Here is a 6,906-nt window from a genome sequence, read left to right as displayed (position 1 = left end):
CAACAAGCCCTTCCCAGATGTTTCCTCTTTTAGGGGATGAAGGCCCTCCATCTTTTGAGGACAACAACATGCCTGCTGCTTTTACCTTTTTCTAGTTTATGTCACGTCTCTTAGGAGACGTGAAGAGAGGGCATATGAAACTTTCTCTTCAAGAAAGTTTCTGCATATACTACTCCTGCTTGATTCCATGTTTATGTCACGTCTCTTAGGAGACGTGAAGAGAGGGAATCAAAACTTTTTCTTCTGGAAAAAGTTTCCCTTCTTGTGCCTGGATTCGCTTAAAGTTTATGTCACGTCTCTTGTGAGATGTGAAGAGAGGGAATTAAAACTTTCTCTCTGAGAAAGTTTCCCTGGTTGTTTGCTTTTGCTTTTCTTACTCTTACCTAGTTTATGTCACGTCTCTTGTGAGACGTGAAGAGAGGGAATCAAAACTTTATCTTCTGATAAAGTTTACTCTAATTTTGCCATTTATAGCTTTTGTCCTAGCTTTTGTCACGTCTCTAATGAGACGTGAAGAGGGGGATTTGTAATAAATACCATTTAAAATAACACAAGCATATTGCTATTACATTGTTATAACTAACTTCTTTCTAAGCAGGGTTTCTCACACACCCAAAGACAGATGGCTGGCACAGACCTTTTATAAACACTGATAAGGAAAGGCCTTGATCAAAAGAGTGCTTGGGTCCGCATTTCACGAGATAATGAGACACACACACATACTCAAGGACAGAGGGCTGACTACGCACACACAAAATCTCCTGTTTTAGCTGAACATTTGATAACAAAGAACTTTTGCTATAAGACTCAGAAGGATGACGCCCAGCTCATCAGGATCAATCTGAGAAGACAACAACCTGTCCAGAACCAACCAAAGGACCAGAACTTCCAGACTCAACCTACTTTCTGTGTTGTATAAAATGTCTATGCATTCTGTTATCTGGGCTTTTTCTGGAGGTTCTCTATGAGCCGAAGGAACGAGACCGTATACGCTTGTACCAGATATCTTTACTCATAATTAAACTGTCGCTTGTCATACAATTTATCACCTTGTCTGAATCGATCCTTGACCGGCTCACCCTTCTCCATATCCAATTATCAACATTAACCCAACTTTACACAGCCTACTGTTTGGCCCACGTCAAACGTGACCTTCTCTTGTGAAGGTCAGGCGTAAGGGAAAGAACAATGGCTAAACCTGGTCTTATCTTCCAATGCTCCATCCCCCTGCCCAACCCCACTCCGCCAACCACCAGGCATTCCCGTGATTGGCACTTAACAGGTTGATTAGCATGTCGGACCCCGCGAACACTGGTAAATACAACACAACCCACTAATAGCCTAACACACCGCTGTCTGTGCGGGTCGCTACAACACCCTCAATGTGAAGTGATATTAATCCATAAATACAGAGCACAAGTACACCCCTTTTATATAAACCGTTTAAGGTAGTAAGAAAATAAACATTCACTTAATATTTCAATAAGTCACCTGCTAGTAAATCACCTGCTGGCAATAGCTGGCGTGACATTGTAGTGCAGAGACCAACGGTGCTAGTTAGCTCGTCATTAACACGGCTAGCTAAGACAGCAAAAACTTGGTTAACTGGCTGAAATAGGTCTTCAATTAATGAACAGCAAAATAAATATATACTGTAATGAAACAGCACGGAGCAGGTCTCGAACCCTCGACCTCCTAGCCCGAAGTCCGGCGCGCTATCAACTGTGCCGATTTCCGCGCTTATAAACCCAGGGTCGTTACACTACTCCCTCCTTTCAAAGAGCGCGTCCTCGCGCTAGCTTGCGACTTTACGTCTTACAGGAACGCGCTCACCGGCCAAGCACACGCACTGTCGTGGATGCGAGGTCCGATCACTTCCGACACCAGTGTAATGAAACAGCACGGAGCAGGTCTCGAACCCTCGACCTTCTAGCCCGAAGTCCGGCGCGCTATCGACTGTGCCGCAAAAGCATGCTCCAACGGCAGAGTCGATTTCCGCGCTTATAAACCCAGGGTCGTTACACTACATAGCCACATTCGCTATTGCCTTTAGGATATATGAACCAGTTTTCCAAAAACACTATTGTGTTATACAGTTTTAAACAGTGTTTATGTACAGAGGAAGAGGACTCGAACCTGCTCTCAGAATCTCTCTCAGACTGAGGAGCGGGCAGACCAACTTCCCAAATAGGGGAGAAGCACTCAAAACCCACTAGTTGTTCTTTCAAAGAAAATAATACAAAAATGGTAAGTCCGAAGACCTCTCGTATTACCAACCTTACTACAATGGCAGCAAATATTTTTATGAATTCAGTAACACATAATGAAAGGAAACTTTATTTACATCACCCCTTTTCCTGAGGTGAATGGTTTCACCCACTACTCTCCCGGAACTGAGGCTTTGCGATCTACTGTTTCACTTTGTTACACCTTTGGTGAGCAAAACAGCTAATAACTTAGCTAAATACTGACATTATCCTCATTCGAGATATCTGTCCGTCGTTTCAGCTCCAACTGAACTTAAAGGTGCATTTCAGACACACATCTTCGTGGCCATTCAGGATGTAGTGTACTCAGACTGTCTAGCTCTAGCTAATAACACAGCATAGTAGGCTATTGGTTGACAGACAGACGCTAATCAGATCACATCACAGCCAGATAATTAACTAAAGATGCTGAAAATGGAGGGACTCGAGCCGAAGATGGACCCGGAAGAGATGAAGAGGAAGATGTGGTGTCTTCGGTCAGGAACTTTCTCCTCCATGTCGCCCTGCTCCGAGTCAGTAAGTATTGGACCAGAAGCTAGTCGGGTTTCCCTATGATGTCAACTGTGTAGCCTGGCAGGTCCCAGATCTGTTTGTGTTTTTGCCCAGAGTCATGTATTCATATCTAAATACATGGCTCTGCTTTGGTTTATTCCATTGACATTGTCAAACTGAACATTACATAGAACATGTGAGTCATTTAGCAGACGCTCTTATCCAGAGAGACTTACAGTAGTGAGTGGATACATTTTCATACGTTGCATTGGCAGGACAATTCCATTAGTAGTTGGGAGGAGAGCAGAAACAGCCTAACACCTACACTGATACTGTGTAACCTGTCTGCAGTCAACCAGCCATCCAGACTGAAGTGAAGGCCTTATTACAGAATGAAAACACCTTCTCTTTCGTCGGCATGGCAACCTGTAAACATGTCAGTGGTGTCACAATGTTGCACAACAGCAGCAGAACATTGGATGGAGGGTCATTGTATCATTACACAGTGTCCCTGTCAATTCTACTGTATTGGTACATGTGGTATTACAATACATTAGAAGATCTGTAGACGGCAGCATTGAAACAATTTCCAACACATAGTCAACTAGCAACCTACTCTGTTTCAGTGCTGTTTAAATATCCCACTTATTTTATTCTGCTGTTAGAGGCCATCATTAGAGACAGTCAGGAAAATAGTCTTTATAGCTAGTTTGTTTCTGTCAAACCATGGGAAGTGTGTCTATATAGGTAAGTACATATACAATTAGGATTTTACTTTAAGGTCAAATGTAATTTAACTGTGTAGTTGTTTTATTTATGGTTTAACCTTTATTTAACAAGGCAAGTCAGTTAAGAACAAATTCTAATTTTCAATGACGGTCTAGGAACAGTGGGTTAACTGCCTTGTTCAGGGGCAGCTCGGGGATTTGAATATAGGCCTACACTCTTAAATAAAAGGTGCTATCTAGAACCTAGAAGGATTCTTCCACTGTCCCCATAGGAGAACCCTTTGAAGAACCCTTTTAGTTCCAGGTAGAACCCTTTTGGGTTCCATTTAACAGAGGGTTCTTCATGGAACCAACATGAGTCAAATGTACTGTCTAGTTGTGAAGAGAATCGAAATATGTTGTTTACTGATCTCCTCTCCATTCTAGCACCATACGTTCTGTTGTTTATTGATCTCCTCTCCATTCTAGCACCATACGTTCTGTTGTTTACTGATCTCCTCTCCATTCTAGCACCATACGTTCAGTTGTTTACTGATCTCCTCTCCATTATAGCACCATACGTTCTGTTGTTTACTGATCTCCTCTCCATTATAGCACCATACGTTCTGTTGTTTACTGATCTCCTCTCCATTCTAGCACCATACGTTCTGTTGTTTACTGATCTCCTCTCCATTCTAGCACCATACGTTCTGTTGTTTACTGATCTCCTCTCCATTCTAGCACCATACGTTCTGTTGTTTATTGATCTCCTCTCCATTCTAGCACCATACGTTCTGTTGTTTACTGATCTCCTCTCCATTCTAGCACCATACGTTCTGTTGTTTACTGATCTCCTCTCCATTCTAGCACCATACGTTCTGTTGTTTACTGATCTCCTCTCCATTCTAGCACCATACGTTCTGTTGTTTACTGATCTCCTCTCCATTCTAGCACCATACGTTCTGTTGTTTACTGATCTCCTCTCCATTCTAGCACCATACGTTCTGTTGTTTACTGATCTCCTCTCCATTCTAGCACCATACGTTCTGTTGTTTACTGATCTCCTCTCCATTCTAGCACCATATGTTCTGTTGTTTACTGATCTCCTCTCCATTCTAGCACCATACGTTCTGTTGTTTATTGATCTCCTCTCCATTCTAGCACCATATATTCTGTTGTTTACTGATCTCCTCTCCATTCTAGCACCATACATTCTGTTGTTTACTGATCTCATCTCCATTCTAGCACCATACGTTCTGTTGTTTACTGATCTCCTCTCCATTCTAGCACCATACGTTCTGTTGTTTACTGATCTCCTCTCCATTCTAGCACCATATATTCTGTTGTTTATTGATCTCCTCTCCATTCTAGCACCATACGTTCTGTTGTTTACTGATCTCCTCTCCATTCTAGCACCATACATTCTGTTGTTTACTGATCTCCTCTCCATTCTAGCACCATACGTTCTGTTGTTTACTGATCTCCTCTCCATTCTAGCACCATACGTTCTGTTGTTTACTGATCTCCTCTCCATTCTAGCACCATACGTTCTGTTGTTTACTGATCTCCTCTCCATTCTAGCACCATACGTTCTGTTGTTTACTGATCTCCTCTCCATTCTAGCACCATACGTTCTGTTGTTTACTGATCTCCTCTCCATTCTAGCACCATACGTTCTGTTGTTTACTGATCTCCTCTCCATTCTAGCACCATACGTTCTGTTGTTTACTGATCTCCTCTCCATTCTAGCACCATACGTTCTGTTGTTTACTGATCTCCTCTCCATTCTAGCACTATACGTTCTGTTGTTTACTGATCTCCTCTCCATTCTAGCACCATACGTTCTGTTGTTTACTGATCTCCTCTCCATTCTAGCACCATACGTTCTGTTGTTTACTGATCTCCTCTCCATTCTAGCACCATACGTTCTGTTGTTTACTGATCTCCTCTCCATTCTAGCACCATACGTTCTGTTGTTTACTGATCTCCTCTCCATTCTAGCACTATACGTTCTGTTGTTTACTGATCCCCTCTCCATTCTAGCACCATACGTTCTGTTGTTTACTGATCTCCTCTCCATTCTAGCACCATACGTTCTGTTGTTTACTGATCTCCTCTCCATTCTAGCACTATACGTTCTGTTGTTTACTGATCCCCTCTCCATTCTAGCACCATACGTTCTGTTGTTTACTGATCTCCTCTCCATTCTAGCACCATACGTTCTGTTGTTTACTGATCTCCTCTCCATTCTAGCACCATACGTTCTGTTGTTTACTGATCCCCTCTCCATTCTAGCACCATACGTTCTTCAGAAGCTGGACAGCATATGAATAGAATCCATCTTCTCTCACCCTCAAGACCTACATCACACAAGATGCTTCAGAATAACAACAAGCTGATGAAGTTGCTACCCAACAGGAACAACCATGACAACAACAACAAGCTGGTGAAGTTGCTACCCAACAGGAACAACCATGACAACAACAACAAGCTGGTGAAGTTGCTACCCAACAGGAACAACCATGACAACAACAACAAGCTGGTGAAGTTGCTACCCAACAGGAACAACCATGACAACAACAACAAGCTGGTGAAGTTGCTACCCAACAGGAACAACCCTGACAACAACAACAACAACAACAACAAGCTGGTGAAGTTGCTACCCAACAGGAACAACCATGACAACAACAACAACAACAACAACAAGCTGGTGAAGTTGCTACCCAACAGGAACAACCATGACAACAACAACAACAAGCTGGTGAAGTTGCTACCCAACAGGAACAACCATGACAACAACAACAAGCTGGTGAAGTTGTTACCCAACAGGAACAACCATGACAACAACAACAAGCTGGTGAAGTTGCTACCCAACAGGAACAACCATGACAACAACAACAACAAGCTGGTGAAGTTGCTACCCAACAGGAACAACCATGACAACCACAACAAGCTGGTGAAGTTGCTACCCAACAGGAACAACCATGACAACAACAACAACAACAACAACAAGCTGGTGAAGTTGCTACCCAACAGGAACAACCATGACAACAACAACAACAAGCTGGTGAAGTTGCTACCCAACAGGAACAACCATGACAACAACAACAAGCTGGTGAAGTTGCTACCCAACAGGAACAACCATGATGACAACAACAACAACAAGCTGGTGAAGTTGCTACCCAACAGGAACAACCATGACAACAACAACAACAACAACAACAAGCTGGTGAAGTTGCTACCCAACAGGAACAACCATGACAACAACAACAACAAGCTGGTGAAGTTGCTACCCAACAGGAACAACCATGACAACAACAACAAGCTGGTGAAGTTGCTACCCAACAGGAACAACCATGACAACAACAACAAGCTGATGAAGTTGCTACCCAACAGGAACAACCATGACAACAACAACAAGTTGGTGAAGTTGCTACCCA

The 6,906-nt window shown here is 42.8% G+C and overlaps 1 pseudogene; it reads left to right on the top strand.

Annotated features, from left to right (window-relative positions):
• Positions 1-2,393: 2,393 nt before the first annotated feature.
• LOC120043053 lies at positions 2,394-5,902 on the top strand (annotated as a pseudogene).
• The last annotated feature ends 1,004 nt before the right edge of the window (positions 5,903-6,906 follow it).

This window comes from Salvelinus namaycush, unplaced genomic scaffold (assembly GCF_016432855.1).
Source record: "Salvelinus namaycush isolate Seneca unplaced genomic scaffold, SaNama_1.0 Scaffold85, whole genome shotgun sequence".
Classification (NCBI taxonomy): domain Eukaryota; kingdom Metazoa; phylum Chordata; class Actinopteri; order Salmoniformes; family Salmonidae; genus Salvelinus; species Salvelinus namaycush.
This window is presented reverse-complemented; position numbering and strand designations above follow the sequence as displayed.